The sequence below is a fragment of the Pseudoliparis swirei genome, chromosome 9 (assembly GCF_029220125.1).
Source record: "Pseudoliparis swirei isolate HS2019 ecotype Mariana Trench chromosome 9, NWPU_hadal_v1, whole genome shotgun sequence".
Lineage (NCBI taxonomy): Eukaryota > Metazoa > Chordata > Actinopteri > Perciformes > Liparidae > Pseudoliparis > Pseudoliparis swirei.
The window spans coordinates 22,124,217-22,141,209 of NC_079396.1; the positions used below are offsets into that span (position 1 = coordinate 22,124,217).

General features: G+C 41.3%; 1 long non-coding RNA gene across 4 annotated transcripts; it reads left to right on the forward strand.

Moving 5' to 3' along the window:
- The first annotated feature begins 1,330 nt into the window (after positions 1–1,330).
- Positions 1,331–10,518, forward strand: LOC130200138 (uncharacterized). 4 transcript variants are annotated; one of them, XR_008832934.1, is made up of 11 exons: positions 1,331–1,656; positions 2,545–2,659; positions 2,740–2,902; positions 3,005–3,197; positions 3,468–3,623; positions 5,384–5,502; positions 6,806–6,924; positions 8,228–8,346; positions 8,907–9,056; positions 9,429–9,485; positions 9,571–10,518. It is a non-coding gene; the product is annotated as an uncharacterized LOC130200138 (long non-coding RNA). The 4 variants fall into 4 exon arrangements; XR_008832932.1 differs by lacking the exon at positions 8,907–9,056 and having other exon boundaries at positions 1,338–1,656; positions 9,571–10,516; XR_008832933.1 differs by lacking the exons at positions 1,331–1,656; positions 8,907–9,056 and adding an exon at positions 1,658–1,672 and having other exon boundaries at positions 9,571–10,517.
- Positions 10,519–16,993: the final 6,475 nt, after the last annotated feature.

Genomic DNA, 16,993 nt, shown 5'->3' on the forward strand with positions numbered 1-16,993 from the left:
AATAAACATCAAAGCTGTGCCATGACATGCAGCCCCATCACTCTGTTGGTGCAGATTATTACATAATTCACCCCCGTGGTCATTTAAGTCGAGTGCGACTTTAGAGGAAGTATGTTGTTCGTCGGACTTGGTGGATGCAAACACATTAACATCAAAGACAACTATAGGCATACATTAAACTGCCAGCCACTGATCCTCAATTGCAACAGAGGGAAGGCCATGCACCGCACGTGAAAAATCACACAGGAAGTAATCTTCAACTCCTCAGGAGGAAAAAAGAAAAAATCCATAAAGTGGAAAATCATGATGTGACTTCTTGATGAAGCGCCGGCGAAGGCAGCCGTCCTCCTCGTAATTGAAACAATGCTGCAGGATGGCGGAATTCAATGGCACATAATGCATAACGGTGCAGTGGATGTGTGATGTTTAATAGATCGTGGAAATGGCAGTCTGACAACGGAGATGGAGCGTTTCATTAGAACGCCTGTGCGGGTGGCTGCTGTTGCACTGTGATGAAAGACCGGCTGCTACCCACACGCCACACCTGGAAGGACCCGGAATCAGGGGTCCTGAGAGCCGCAGCTATTTCGGATTCCGGTTTTCAATCGGTGCAACACAGATTTTCAGCAGTTACTTTTTTATTTATTTTTATTTTCATTATTGTAGCGAGACTACAGCACTGATTTAAGATCACAGAAATACAATCACCAGGTCACAGCGTATACTAAATGTTAAAAGAATAAACACCCATGTTCCTAAGAATAGAAAGGTGTTGTGTCTGAGCTTCAGTGCATAATTTTTCTCCGTCACCTCTTGACTGGAACAATTAAAGGCGATATTCATTGTCACAGCATTAACACAGGAATAATGAGTGTCACAATCGTGAGACTGGAAGGTGAAAAAAGTTGTTGGCTATGAATAATAATTAAAAAATGTAGCCTTACTGATCCACAGCCTTAATTATTGAATTAATGAGGGTCAACCCAGAATTCTCATTAATCTATATAATATCTATTTTCACCTGAGACAGACAAATGAGCTTGGGGGTCCATGAATTATTCTTCTCTACCACAAAAATCCATCTAAATTGTGTGTGTGTGTGTGTGTGTGTGTGTGTGTGTGTGTGTGTGTGTGTGTGTGTGTGTGTGTGTGTGTGTGTGTGTGTGTGTGTGTGTGTGTGTGTGTGTGTGTGTGTGTGTGTGTGTGTGTGTGTGTGTGTGTGTGTGTGTGTGTGTGTGTGTGGTATGTCCGGACTTTACACCTGAATACACACCAGCGATAGCCGGACTTATTGGTATTAGCCGGACCATGCCGAGGTCCGGCTAAAACAAAGAGCTTAAACGTCTTAAAACTGTCTAACTAACATAACCCTCTCTTTTTCGTGCAAAGTCCATTTTAACCACCTGACCTAGTTTTTGTGTATCCCAGTGTGTAGAGCAGCGACATCTATCGGCGTGAGGATGCTGGTGCAGTTTGATACACATTTCGATACACACGGTGACAATTTCGCGCCCTTCCTTGTGATTGGCTGTTTTTTCCCGCGTGGGAGTGACGTCGGGGGGGGGCGTGCCAACGTCAAGGACCAGGTGCGTGGACCTTTAAACAGACAGGCAGAGAGCATGCACCGATGAAGGATGAAGGATTAAACACCACCAGGTAAGCTTTTATATGTGTAAATATAAAACGGAGCTAGCTCCAGGTGATTCGGTGCAGACTGGAGTAGATGAGAACGTGTCATTTATATGTGTAAATATAAAACGGAGCTAGCTCCAGGTGATTCGGTTAAGACGAGTAGATGAGAACGTGTCATTTATATGTGTAAGTATAAAACGGAGCTAGCTCCAGGTGGTGAAGACTGAAGGAGATCAGTGAGGTGAGCTATGCTAGCAGGCCCTCTGGTTAAGGACAGTCGATTCACGTGGTGGTTTAGCTCGTGTTATCTCGTGCTTTATCATTGTCACGGCCTGTGTCGAGCCACATGGCGTGTTAGCTTGCTGCCGTTAGCGACCGTGCTAACCGCTAGCTCGCGAACGTGCTAACGCTAGCTAGCGCTCGTTTGCTAACGTTAGCTTGCTAGTGAGCATACTATGTGGCTTGATACAAGGTAAAAGGTTGACGTTAGCATGCCATTGTAGCTTACATCACACATCTCCTCACCAGTCTTGACTGAATCACCTGCAGCTTGCTCCCTGAGCTGCTAGCACTAAGCTAATGTTGATGGTATGTTTACTCTGGGCCTGCAGAGAGGATGATTAGCAGTCCATGTAGACAGGTTTGGAAGAAACAAACAAAGCAAGGGGCTTACCTTACTTCTACAGTTAATCTTAGATAGTCTAAAGATATTCTTAATATGTAAATCTGTGAAGCAGTGTCAAATAAAAATGTGAATGGAGCAGTTATTCATTTTCTTATTTTATCCAAGTTTATTACTAGTTTAAATGGCTATAGAATATGTTCTGATCATGCATGTTCTATAAATGAAGATATGCATGTAATATAAATGAAGATAATAATCCTGACAACCATCTTCTTTGGTCATTTCAGCAAGAGAATATGCACCGACGAAGACGCCTAAATCCAAAGGCTGATGCCAACTTTTACATTGATACTGGAGGGGACAAAGTGGGACTTGACATCAAATACATCAATGCCTTCAAAGGTAAGTTGAATGTTCTAATTTTGTAACCATGATTAAAGTAGGAATAAACTTAACAAACGTTTTTTCTCTGTGTGGAATAGGTCGTGGCATCTTCACCTCTGCTCTATTTGAAAAGGGAGACTTTCTGTTGGAATATAGAGGTGAATTAATAAGCCAGCAAGAATGTGAACGGAGACACAGACTTCATCACGACTGCCTGAAGGTGTTCATGTTCGAGTTCTATTTTAATGGAAAACTATGGTGGTGCGTATTGTGTCAATGCTTCGTCTAATCCAAATTCAATGACACTTTGCCTTTATTTTATATATTTACTGTTATGAAACTGATATACTTTTGTTTTTGTAGTTTTGATGCAGCAAAAGAGGATGGGTCACTTGGAAGACTTGTGAACGATAATAATGTCAACCCCAATGCCAAGATGAAGTACCTAAACATACAAGGGAAGCCCCATCTGTGTTTGTTTGCAACACGAGACATCAGTCAAGGAGAGGAGGTCACCTATAATTATGGTGACTCGGATTGGCCGTGGAGATGCAAGGTAGTCAAAATGTTACTTTTAAAGTTCTTTCAAAAGGAAATGCTTATACCATATGATATGTCACATCCATGAATAATGCTTAATGATGTCCAAGTAGCTTTGATTTTACATTAATTTACAATTATCTTTGACAGTATTAAAACGGTTATTGACATTGTTGGTTGATGAGGTGAAAAAAGAAATGTTGCTATCTACAAATATCAAAGTTTCTGCTGTATTGATTATTCAGTTTTGACCTGATCCCGTTGGATTGATGTTTATTGTTAATAGCTTCAGAAATCTGAAGGAAAGTCTTCGGACGGGGAGCACGGTGAGGGTCCATCTACATCCGAGCCTTCTCAGAGTACTCAAAAGGTGTCAACAAGTAAGAGGCAAGAAAAGAGATCTCCAGGTGCATCAACTAGTCTGCTCAAAAGATATGAAAAGGTAAGTCATATTAGTAGTTTTATGTTTTAAGCTACATATTACGGGTGTAAATTCCTCTTTATGCGTCAACATCTTTCTACATAATTTATTTTTTTCTCACTGTGGCTATCTGATTCTTCATAATTAAAAAACAGATTAATTTAGTTAATTTATCTTTTTTTGTATTCAATATTGTAAATAAATTGCAGAGATATATCAAATGGAGGGTTACATTTCCAAACTTTGCGTATCTGACCGTTGGGCTTTTAATCCGCCCTTGAGTATTATATTTATTATAAGTTATGGTAAAGACCGCTGTAACGCTTCTCCATTCCCGACTTGAGTTTCCCGAAGCAAGATGATGGCATCAGACCAGCATCTATGTTTCTCAATGCTTATTTATTGCTCAGCGCTCTTTGAGGCTGTGTGTGTCACTCTCCTGGAGCAGAACACGGCAGATACACACGGTATCCTCCGACTTTACTTAAAGACCGCTGTAACGCCTTCTGCTGCAGAAGTGCGCACACACAAAGCTTAAAGGAGCGCTGAGCAATAAATAAGCATTAAGAAACATAGATGCTGCTCTGTTGGCGTCATTGTGTTTCGCGAACGGAGAAGTGTTACAGCACTGTGCCATGCTTTCTGCCGACGTATCAGGCTGCGATTCCAGCTTGCTCTCTGCTCACTAACACCCTTTCCCTCACAGGCAAGCTCGCCAAATATCTTACGATTGCCGTAATGTACCGCATACCACTGAAACGCTCCGCTTCTTAGCATTCCGAATCCTTTGGAATTACGTCGGAAAGTGTTAACTTTAATTTGAATTTGGCATGTCACTTTCTGTCGCCGGAGACATGGTTTGTACGACAAGAGTTTTAGAGTTGTAAAATTAACTGACAGCTGCATCCAGAGTATTGCTCCTCGGCATAAGGAACATCAGACCCATGTGACTGCACCGCCCTATTAGGCGATTGGCCTGGACCTCCACAATATTTTCTGTTCTTCATGTGGCCCTCTGGGAAAAATAATTGCCCACTCCTTGTGTAGACCCTCAAATTACTCTTGTTGTAATCTGGCACTATAGATACAATTTCAGGGGGGCCACCCTGTTATAATGGTATGGGAAACACTGGTTTGTGTTTGTCGGTCCCTCCCCCCTGAAGTTGTAAGCCTAGGGGTCAGAAACACGGTGTAAGATTGTATCCATATTCGACTGCTCAACCTCAGCAGCCCTCACAAAAACGCTGCTAGTATTTAGCCTTGTTTAGAGTGTAATCAAGTAATGCAAATGTATTACGTCTGTTGCGTTCAGGGGCAGCGGTGAGGAACGGACATCCCGGGGTCACAGGTTTATTACAGGAGATCATAACGTTGACAATTTAGTTTCTGCGTGTTGTCATTCTTTCAAAAGAGAATCACGATTTATCTCAGAATACATTTTTCTTTACCTCACTTACTACTAATGGGTGTCAGTGTTTCCCCTAGGTTTACAGCTTCAGGGGGGGGGGACCAGACCGACCGACACAAACACTTGAAACATTTTGGTGTTCATTTACTTTCATGACCACAACAAAGGGTGCACATTTTGTCACTGCAGTGGATTTTTCGGGCCTTTTCAAAGAAGGATTCCAGAGCCTCTTGATAAGGGCCCGAGCACTGACTTAGTCGGAGCGGAGGACCTCTCACGTTCATGATTCCCTGAGATGATCATCTATTACAACACTTGATGGTACAGTTCCACATCCTATTTACTGTCTCTTTCTACCCCTTTTCTGCTCCAGATGATAACAGTGAGCTGATTGAGTCTGCTCTGAGGGACGAAACTGACCAGCTTGAGACCTCTGTGGATGGCCTGAATCCAACATTCACACAACTTGGTCTCCTCAACTGGGTTGAAGAGGTAAGCAAGTCTAAACTTAAGTTTCATTACATTATGTGTGAACAAAACATTAAATCCTCTTCATGTGTGCGTCTGTGTGTATGTGTGTGTAGTCTCATCATATGGTTTGGATGGACAGGGTTATATGAGGACACTAGACATTCAGAATCAACCTTCTATAACTATTGTGTGTGTGTGTGACCACCTCATATGGTATATAGGGACAATGATATATGAGGACACGAGACAGTCAGAATTGACATTCTATAACTATGTGAACTACTCTAAACACTATTCTGCCTTTCATTCATCTCTGGAGTCAGATGACATTGAACAAACTCTATGGAATATCTTAAACCTCCATGAAGTTTGATAAATATCTTTACCTCGGGATCTTTTTAAAACCCTTTTACATCTGTAATTATGACGGTCCACCCAGTCTCTTTTGTTCTTTTTTTAATCAAATGTGTCATAAGATTAATTTAGTTGTATTTTTTTTTTAAATTCAATATTAGTAACAAATAGAGATGTGTCAGATTTACATTTCCAAGCTTTGCAAAGAGAACCAACAGTAGAATCGGGCCTGTTCCTGATTCTTTTTGTCAACAGTAGGATGGTTCTCATTCAAAATCTGCCGTTTTAAATCAAAATATGTCATCAACGTGAATCGTGTAGATCAGAGCGCATTCACTGCTCCGCTACCTGTGACACTGCCAGCACGCATTGACTGCAAGGGGGTGGACTGCCCAGTGCCCACACACACACACACAAGGCAGCGATCACTCACAGCGAGTGATTGGAGACATGGCATCAAGTGCAGAGGCGCTTTTGCTGGCCGTCCGTGGCTTTTTGGAAGTACTATGTCTAAATTGCAGACAGTGAAGGAAAGCCCACTTTTTTTGATTACTATTATAGATCAATTTACCAGTATCAAAATGTGTGGTATTGTATAAAATTCTGGTATCGTGGTATCGGTTATCATGATATTTATGGCAGGTATCGTAGTTATAATGTTGGTATTGTGACAACCCTAGCAAGAGACAGAAAAGACTGTCGGGAAAAGGCTCATGGCAAAGCAGAGCAAATGAGTCCTTTAAGGACTTGCTCAGGACAAAAAAAGGATGTTGGTTCATAAATGACTTTAACCAGATTGTACATTTTGAAAATGTATATTTTTTATTATTATTAGGGCCCGAGCACTGACTTAGTCGGAGCGGAGGACCTCTCACGTTCATGATTCCCTGAGATTATCATCTATTACAACACTTGATGGTACAGTTCCACATCCTATTTACTGTCTCTTTCTACCCCTTTTCTGCTCCAGATGATAACAGTGAGCTGATTGAGTCTGCTCTGAGGGACGAAACTGACCAGCTTGAGACCTCTGTGGATGGCCTGAATCCAACATTCACACAACTTGGTCTCCTCAACTGGGTTGAAGAGGTAAGCAAGTCTAAACTTAAGTTTCATTACATTATGTGTGAACAAAACATTAAATCCTCTTCATGTGTGCGTCTGTGTGTGTATGTGTGTAGTCTCATCATATGGTTTGGATGGACAGGGTTATATGAGGACACTAGACATTCAGAATCAACCTTCTATAACTATTGTGTGTGTGTGTGTGACCACCTCATATGGTATATAGGGACAATGATATATGAGGACACGAGACAGTCAGAATTGACATTCTATAACTATGTGAACTACTCTAAACACTATTCTGCCTTTCATTCATCTCTGGAGTCAGATGACATTGAACAAACTCTATGGAATATCTTAAACCTCCATGAAGTTTGATAAATATCTTTACCTCGGGATCTTTTTAAAACCCTTTTACATCTGTAATTATGACGGTCCACCCAGTCTCTTTTGTTCTTTTTTTAATCAAATGTGTCATAAGATTAATTTAGTTGTATCTTTTTTTTAAATTCAATATTAGTAACAAATAGAGATGTGTCAGATGTACATTTCCAAGCTTTGCAAAGAGAACCAACAGTAGAATCGGGCCTGTTCCTGATTCTTTTTGTCAACAGTAGGATGGTTCTCATTCAAAATATGCCGTTTTAAATCAAAATATGTCATCAACGTGAATCGTGTAGATCAGATCGCATTCGCTGCTCCGCTACCTGTGACACTGCCAGCACGCATTGACTGCAAGGGGTGGACTGCCCAGTGCCACACACACACACACAAGGCAGCGATCACTCACAGCGAGTGATTGGAGACATGGCATCAAGTGCAGAGGCGCTTTTGCTGGCCGTCCGTGGCTTTTTGGAAGTACTATGTCTAAATTGCAGACAGTGAAGGAAAGCCAACTTTTTTTGATTACTATTATAGATCAATTTACCAGTATCAAAATGTGTGGTATTGTATAAAATTCTGGTATCGTGGTATCGGTTATCATGATATTTATGGCAGGTATCGAAGTTATAATGTTGGTATTGTGACAACCCTAGCAAGAGGCAGAAAAGACTGTTGGGAAAAGGCTCATGGCAAAGCAGAGCAAATGAGTCCTTTAAGGACTTGCTCAGGACAAAAAAAGGATGTTGGTTCATAAATGACTTTAACCAGATTGTACATTTTGAAAATGTATATTTTTTATTATTATTAGGGCCCGAACACTGACTTAGTCGGAGCGGAGGACCTCTCACGTTCATGATTCCCTGAGATGATCATCTATTACAACACTTGATGGTACAGTTCCACATCCTATTTACTGTCTCTTTCTACCCCTTTTCTGCTCCAGATGATAACAGTGAGCTGATTGAGTCTGCTCAGAGGGACGAAACTGACCAGCTTGAGACCTCTGTGGATGGCCTGAATCCAACATTCACACAACTTGGTCTCCTCAACAGGGTTGAAGAGGTAAGCAAGTCTAAACTTAAGTTTCATTACATTATGTGTGAACAAAACATTAAATCCTGTTTATGTGTGCGTCTGTGTGTGTATGTGTGTGTAGTCTCCTCATATGGTTTGGATGGACAGGGTTATATGAGGACACTAGACATTCAGAATCAACCTTCTATAACTATTGTGTGTGTGTGTGTGACCACCTCATATGGTATATAGGGACAATGATATATGAGGACACTAGACATTCAGAATCAACCTTCTATAACTACTGTGTGTGTGTGTGTAACCACCTCATATGGTATATAGGGACAATGATATATGAGGACACTAGACAGTCAGAATTGACATTCTATAACTGTGAACTACTCTAAACACTATTCTGCCTTTCATTCATCTCTGGAGTCAGATGACATTAAACAAACTCTGGAATATCTTAAACCTCCATGAAGTTTGATAAATATCTTTACCTCGGGATCTTTTTAAAACCCTTTTACATCTGTAATTATAACGGTCCACCCAGTCTCTTTTGGTCTTTTTTTAATCAAATGTCATAAAATCTTTTTTTGGACCAGTGTCAAGCATCACCTGGTGTGCACAACAATATCCTCCTTGGACAAGTATGTTCAATGTTTGGGACCTGTATCCTCCTTCAAGTGGCGTGGCTATGAATGCAGAGATAAGATATTTCGTGGATTGGTACAAAGTGCGTCTTGGGGTATTAGGTCGGTATATTTGCTGTGTTCAAATGTACAAACCATTCTATAATGAAACACTTATGACAAATAATCCTTAATTCACAGCATAGGATGCTATATCAACTATTTCCAAAATTGTTAAGTGTAAGTATATCATTGAAATTACTTTAAAGTGTTTTATTTTTGCCTTATTGGTACTGACAAGATCTCTTATGGTTTAATGCTAGAGGTTCTTTTCCAATACACCAGCTGTTACACTTAAAAGTGTAAACATGGGCAACAATTATCTCTATAAAAGGGGACATTTTTGCATGTTCATGTATTCCAGATCTCTGTATTGCTCTGACAGGAACAACTGTGGTATTTAAACTTGTACTATATATTCAAAATGTCTTCCAGTTTGTTCTGGCATCAATCCTCAGAAGAGTTACAAATGATAACCAACACCCATCACAGGTGAGTGGAACACAGAACAGAGCACATGTGGTTTGTTGTTGGTCTTTAGCTGTCTATCATTTTAAATCCTTTGTTTTCTTACCAGTTTCTGGAGTGCATGTCCGATGAGGAATGCACACCGGACTCGGAAACACAAGATGACGACGATGATGATTATGATGATGATGATTCCGATGCAAGCATCCCCATCACGCCTCATCAGTTGAAACCAGGACGGATTCAAGTGAAACCAGTACTACCTGACGCTGGAGCATCTCATGGGTCAGACACAAGCATCCCAGTCGTCAAAAGATTGCCCAACTCTTCAAATCACTTCCAATGCTGCTGAAACCTCGAGTTACCAACGACTCAACACAGGAAAATTGTGAAGTTGAACTTAACAGACAACAAGTAACCACAAACGATTACTGTTATGTTTATGGTAAACCACAAAGCAACACTATCTGTCTCTCACTGTCTTTATGTCTCTCTATCGATCTCTCTCTGTCTCTCTCTCCTCACTGTCTATGTCTCTCCATATCTCTCTCTTTGTCCCTTCACTGTTTATGTCTCTGTGTCTGTCTTTATATCTCTGTCTCCTTATTGTCTATGTCCCTCTGTGTCTGTCTCTATGTCCCTCTGTCTCCTCATTATCTATGTCTTTCTGTGTCTTTCTCTCCTGACTGTCTACGTCTCGATGTGTCTGTCTCTTGTCTTTATATCTGTCTCTTTATTGTCTACGTCCCTCTGTGTCTGTCTTTATGTCTCCCTCTGTCTCCTCATTGTCTATGTCTGTCTCTATGTATCTCTCTCTCTGTCTCCTCCATGGATATGTCTCTCTGTCTGTCTGATGTCTCTCTCTGTATCCTTACTTTCTATGCGTGTCTGTCTGTGTCTTTATGTCTCTCTCTGTCTCCAAATTGTTTATGTCCCTCTGTGTCTGTCTTTATGTCTCTCTCTCTGTCTCCTCACTGTCTATGTCTCTCTATCTTTATGTATGTCTCTCTCTGTCTCCTCACTGTCTCTGTCTCTCTGTCTTTATGTATGTCTCTCTGTCTCCTCTCTGTCTCTCTGTCTTTATGTATGTCTCTCTGTCTCTGTCTCTCTATCTTTATGTATGTCTCTCTGTCTCCTCACTGTCTCTCTGTCTTTATGTATGTCTCTCTGTCTCCTCACTGTCTCTGTCTCTCTATCTTTATGTATGTCTCTCTCTCTGTCTCCTCACTGTCTATGTCTCTCTATCTTTATGTATGTCTCTCTCTGTCTCCTCACTGTCTCTGTCTCTCTATCTTTATGTATGTCTCTCTCTCTGTCTCCTCACTGTCTCTGTCTCTCTATCTTTATGTATGTCTCTCTCTCTGTCTCCTCACTGTCTCTGTCTCTATCTTTATGTATGTCTCTCTCTCTCTGTCTCCTCACTGTCTCTGTCTCTCTATCTTTATGTATGTCTCTCTCTGTCTCCTCACTGTCTCTGTCTCTCTATCTTTATGTATGTCTCCTCACTGTCTCTGTCTCTCTGTCTTTATGTATGTCTCTCTCTCTGTCTCCTCACTGTCTCTCTATCTTTATGTATGTCTCTCTCTCTGTCTCCTCACTGTCTATGTCTCTCTATCTTTATGTATGTCTCTCTCTCTGTCTCCTCACTGTCTCTGTCTCTCTATCTTTATGTATGTCTCTCTCTGTCTCCTCACTGTCTCTGTCTTTCTATCTTTATGTATGTCTCTCTCTCTGTCTCCTCACTGTCTCTGTCTCTCTGTCTTTATGTATGTCTCTCTCTGTCTCCTCACTGTATCTGTCTCTCTATCTTTATGTATGTCTCTCTCTGTCTCCTCACTGTATCTGTCTCTCTGTCTTTATGTATGTCTCTCTCTGTCTCCTCACTGTATCTGTCTCTATCTTTATGTATGTCTCTCTCTGTCTCCTCACTGTATCTGTCTCTCTGTCTTTATGTATGTCTCTCTCTGTCTCCTCACTGTCTCTGTCTCTCTATCTTTATGTATGTCTCTCTGTCTCCTCACTGTCTATGTCTCTCTATCTTTATGTATGTCTCTCTGTCTCCTCACTGTCTCTCTGTCTTTATGTCTCTCTCTCTGTCTCCTCACTGTCTCTGTCTTTCTATCTTTATGTATGTCTCTCTCTCTGTCTCCTCACTGTCTATGTCTCTCTATCTTTATGTATGTCTCTGTCTCCTCACTGTCTCTCTGTCTTTATGTCTCTCTCTCTCTGTCTCCTCACTGTCTCTGTCTTTCTATCTTTATGTATGTCTCTCTCTCTGTCTCCTCACTGTCTCTGTCTCTCTGTCTTTATGTATGTCTCTCTCTCTGTCTCCTCACTGTCTATGTCTCTCTATCTTTATGTATGTCTCTCTCTCTGTCTCCTCACTGTCTCTGTCTCTCTATCTTTATGTATGTCTCTCTCTGTCTCCTCACTGTCTGTCTCTCTATCTTTATGTATGTCTCTCTCTCTGTCTCCTCACTGTCTATGTCTCTCTATCTTTATGTATGTCTCTCTCTGTCTCCTCACTGTCTATGTCTCTCTATCTTTATGTATATCTCTCTGTCTCCTCACTGTCTCTGTCTCTCTATCTTTATGTATATCTCTCTCTGTCTCTGTCTCTCTATCTTTATGTATATCTCTCTGTCTCCTCACTGTCTCTGTCTCTCTATCTTTATGTATGTCTCTCTCTGTCTCCTCACTGTCTCTGTCTCTCTATCTTTATGTATGTCTCTCTCTGTCTCCTCACTGTCTCTGTCTCTCTATCTTTATGTATGTCTCTCTCTGTCTCCTCACTGTCTATGTCTCTCTGTCTTTATGTATGTCTCTCTCTGTCTCCTCACTGTCTCTCTATCTTTATGTATGTCTCTCTCTCTGTCTCCTCACTGTCTATGTCTCTATCTTTATGTATGTCTCTCTCTGTCTCCTCACTGTCTATGTCTCTATCTTTATGTATCTCTCTCTGTCTCCTCACTGTCTATGTCTCTCTATCTTTATGTATATCTCTCTCTGTCTCCTCACTGTCTCTCTATCTTTATGTCTCTCTCTCACTGTATCTGTCTCTCTATCTTTATGTCTCTCTCTCTGTCTCTGTCTCTCTGTCTTTATGTATGTCTCTCTCTCCTGTCTCCCCTGTCTCTTTCTGTATGTATGTCTCTCTCTGTCTCCTCACTGTCTCTATATTTATGTCTCTCTCTCTCACTGTATCTCTCTATCTTTATGTCTCTCTCTCACTGTCTCTGTCTCTCTATCTTTATGTTTCTCTCTCTCTGTCTCCTCACTGTCTCTGTCTCTCTGTCTTTATGTATGTCTCTCTCTGTCTCCTCACTGTCTCTTTCTGTATGTATGTCTCTCTCTGTCTCCTCACTGTCTCTTTCTGTATGTATGTCTCTCTCTCTGTCACTGTCTCTCTATCTTTATGTCTCTCTCTCACTGTATCTGTCTCTCTATCTTTATGTCTCTCTCTCTCTGTCTCCTCACTGTCTGTCTCTCTGTCTTTATGTATGTCTCTCTCTCTGTCTCCTCTCTGTCTCTATCTTTATGTATCTCTCTGTCTCCTCACTGTCTCTCTATCTTTATGTGTGTCTCTGTGTCTGTCTCTCTTTCTTTGTGTCTATGTGTGTCTCTATCACTGTCTTTGTGTCTCACTCTTTCTCGCTCTGTCATTCTCTTCGGTTGTTTCTAGCTTTAAAAAGTATTGTTTACATCCCACTATAGGCTTGTTCCTCGATTGTTTGTATCTTAAAAAAGTATTGTTTACTAACCACTAAAGTCTGGATACATCAATAAACTAAATGATAAAGCGCCCCAGCTCTTTGTTGTGTTTTTCATGTTTAATGAAAGCCAGAGATTGAAGCCAGGGTGTTCAGTCACTGGCTGGTTCTCTCTGCGTAGATGGAGAGATGTATCCATCTATTTATCCACGTACTGGCTCACTCTGGAGGGGGGCAACGTGGTCATCTAATAAGATTTATTTTGATATTAAATTGACTGTTCCAGTAATACTGTGTCTTGTCAGGTTAGTGTGTATTATGTTAATGAGGAGGCGGGGTTATTGTCCCTTTAAAGACCCAACAGTGTTTTTTTAGTCCTTATAAACCACACTTTTGTCAAAAAAGAAATGTCTGCCTATACCACCATATAAGTAGGTGGCTGTGTATGAAGTTGTGTACTGTGTATCTCAAATCTAAAGTCAGCTGAATTTTTTTCAGATTTTTAAAAGTGTTTGAACCTAACTGCCAAAGCTGTGGGAGCTCGGGAAAGGGTAGTCCATCTAAACCATAGCCGGGCCTGTATAGCGAAAAAGACTGGCTATGTCATGTATACCTGTGTGTGTGTGTGTGTGTGTGTGTGTGTGTGTGTGTGTGTGTGTGTGTGTGTGTGTGTGTGTGTGTGTGTGTGTGTGTGTGTGTGTGTGTGTGTGTGTGTGTGTGTGTGTGTGTGTGTGTGTGTGTGTGTGTGTGGCTGCAGTGACAAACTCAGGATCCGGAGAGGGATTCAGTCTCAGTAGATGCACATCTATATCTTTCATCCCTGTTTTTTATATTTTATATTTTATTATATTTATTCTCGTGTGTTTAGTTTATTGGTGCTGCTACTGTGACGACAAATTTCCCCTTAGGGATTAATACAGTATATATCTATCTATCTATTGAGAACGAGAAAGTCTGCATCAAAGGGACGTCGGGGTTGAATAGGGGTCAAACAAACACGTGGCTTTCACCCAGGTGACCGTTGTTCACGTCCCGTGTAACAGACGACTATGGTTGAAATTCAGCCTTAGCTATAAGACTGACACATTTACCCCTGGGTTGATTGAAATGTACAGTCCCTGTTTAAATAAATCAATATATAAATTTAACCCTAACCGTGATCTCTTCCTCAACCAAGTCACGTGTTTAAAACTGCTTGCCCGTATGTGACCTTTTCCGACTATATCTGGATTAAAACACAGATTAGCACTTCAGTGGCACTTAGATAGCACTTACTTATGGTACTTTTGTAGTTCGACTATGTTGAGGAAATGTTACTTCCTGTATTCTTGTTGTTCTTAGTTTGTACTCTAGGTTGAAATGCACTTATTGTAAGTCGCTTTGGATAAAAGCGTCTGCTAAATGACATGTAATGTAATGTAATGTGCTTAAATGCATGACATGAGACATGAGAAGTTTCATGCTTTTTGTACGCCCTCCTCCCCAGGAGATCACCAAATGTTCGAAAAGTTGTGTGTTGTCTCATACACACACACACACACACACACACACAGAGGCGTCCATCCTCTGAGAAGTGATGGTGGAGGTCACGTCAGGAGCAGGTTGGGACCGGCAGGTTGAGTCCCGGGACGTGGCGGCAGATTTCTGGGCATCGGGCCATGGATCTGTCTCGTCCTGCCCGGCAACACTGCAGCTCTCCACAGATGTAAATGTAGCTACAGCTGGCCTTCACAGCATCAAGCGTTGCTTTAACTCACGGACTTGTAAGTGTTGTGATTGTTTATTCTACCGCAGCACTTTTTAGAAAACGTTTACCGTTTCAGCATGAACAATCCATATTCAGTTGTTATTGTTATCCTTTCTTTTTCGCATCCCCATTCAAGAAATCGAACAGAGTAACGAGCTGCAAAAAGCCATTTAACCGTTACAAATAATGCATAAAGTCTCAGCCTCACAATTGATCACACTGAAGCTGACAATGGCGACACGAGTGCGGTGGAATGGTCGGCCGTCAGCATCACGTCGGTCAGCCTGCGCCGTTTTGAGAAGAAGAAGAACTCTCACTGTCCGTATTTCACCAGCAAGACTCAGCTGAAGCGAGAACTCCTCTTCTTCATGCATCTTCAGTGATCTACACACACACACACACACACACTGCTTTGACTGCCACCTACTGGTGGGGGCAATAGATGTGCGAAACAAAGAATGACACTAAATATTTAAATATTCCACAAAAGGCATTTTAAATTAGAATTATAAGGAGAATTTAAAAACACAGGTGCCAAATTAAACTCACGGTGAGACGACGAACGGCCAATTTAGAGCTTCAGGGACCAAAAACCGCCTGCATCAAAATCCTGAAACGACAGACCAAAGTTCCTCAATGTGATCCCCGCTCACCCACACACACACACACACTAACCAATCACAACCTGACATGAAGTGACACTGTTGACTTCACAACTGTTCCTTCTTTCCCATTAGCATCCAGCATCGCCGTGACAGCGTGACGTAGATCGCACCAACTGCCACGCCTCAAAAATTGGCATCACGCCGTTTGACTTCCCAGACTTCATTAGACGCGTGTGACATCGCGTGACATGCAACGAAAACCCACTGTGGACACCTCACTCTTCCTGCAATGCTGGCTTCTATTCGTGCTCCAATGTGTCCCACGCGCCGGAGTTCATAACTAAAACATCAATATCAGAATCAACATTTACTGTATGATTATTCAACCTAGTTTTGCATTCAGTAACAGTATTATTTCAAATGTCACGTCATCATTAGCGCTAGTCCCAGTGCTTGCGGTTCACACGTGGTTTATTCATGAAAAGGTACGACATTTTAGTTTGTAGTACACATTTTTCACCCGGTTTGCGATAAAGAATGTTAATCTCTCCGTTGCCGTTCATCACGAGTCCGGTGAGCCTTAGAGGACTTCACAGGGATCGAGCCCGCCAATTAATCACACGACAGTAATGCAGCATGATGAAACACAACCGGGACAAAGTCCACGATGCACACACACACACACACACACACAAAAGAAAAACACTTAGAAAGACATGACAAGACAGGAAGTATCATTCTTTAGGTGGACCGTGTTCAAAGTAAGACTTTAAATGCACGGTGCCAACCGTTTATCTGATGAATCTACCGTACTGCATGCTGCCAGAGTTTTTGACAGCCGGACATATTTGAGTTTAAAATATAACACAGTATATATAATATTTGGTATTGAGGTGATTCATTTCATTGGTTTGTTAAAAAGAAAATTGTTTCCTTCCGGGTAATTTCCATTCAGGACGGCGGCATTCTCGTACGAGAGGTTTCGGTTCATCTGATTTACGTGATGAGTTTTCACTGTGGAGACATTTTGGAGATATTTTATGGATCCGAAACAATGACTGAATTAATTTAATAGTATATTGACATGAAATGAATCCGTAACTGTCTTGATACAGGATTGATCTTTTAGATATTTTCTCAAGCAAAACATTGTATATTTAAGTGAATAAAGTATATAATGTTTCTGTTTGGTTTGCTTTATTTAGCTGGACATTGATTATCATTGGGTGTTGTGGTGTTGCTCTCAGAGAAAGCCAGCCAACTGAACGTGTCACCTCGTGTTCGTGTCACAGAATTAGCAGAAAACTTCATTCTGGTGTAGTGTGCCAAACTAAATGGTTTATCTCTTTTCGTGAGCAAATAGCTGAGGGTTGAAAGTGCAACGCATCATGGGCATTAATATGGAGGAGCTGTCTCACTTTAAATTATACATTCGGGTAATTTGGGGATTTGAGTGGTAAGCTTCAACAT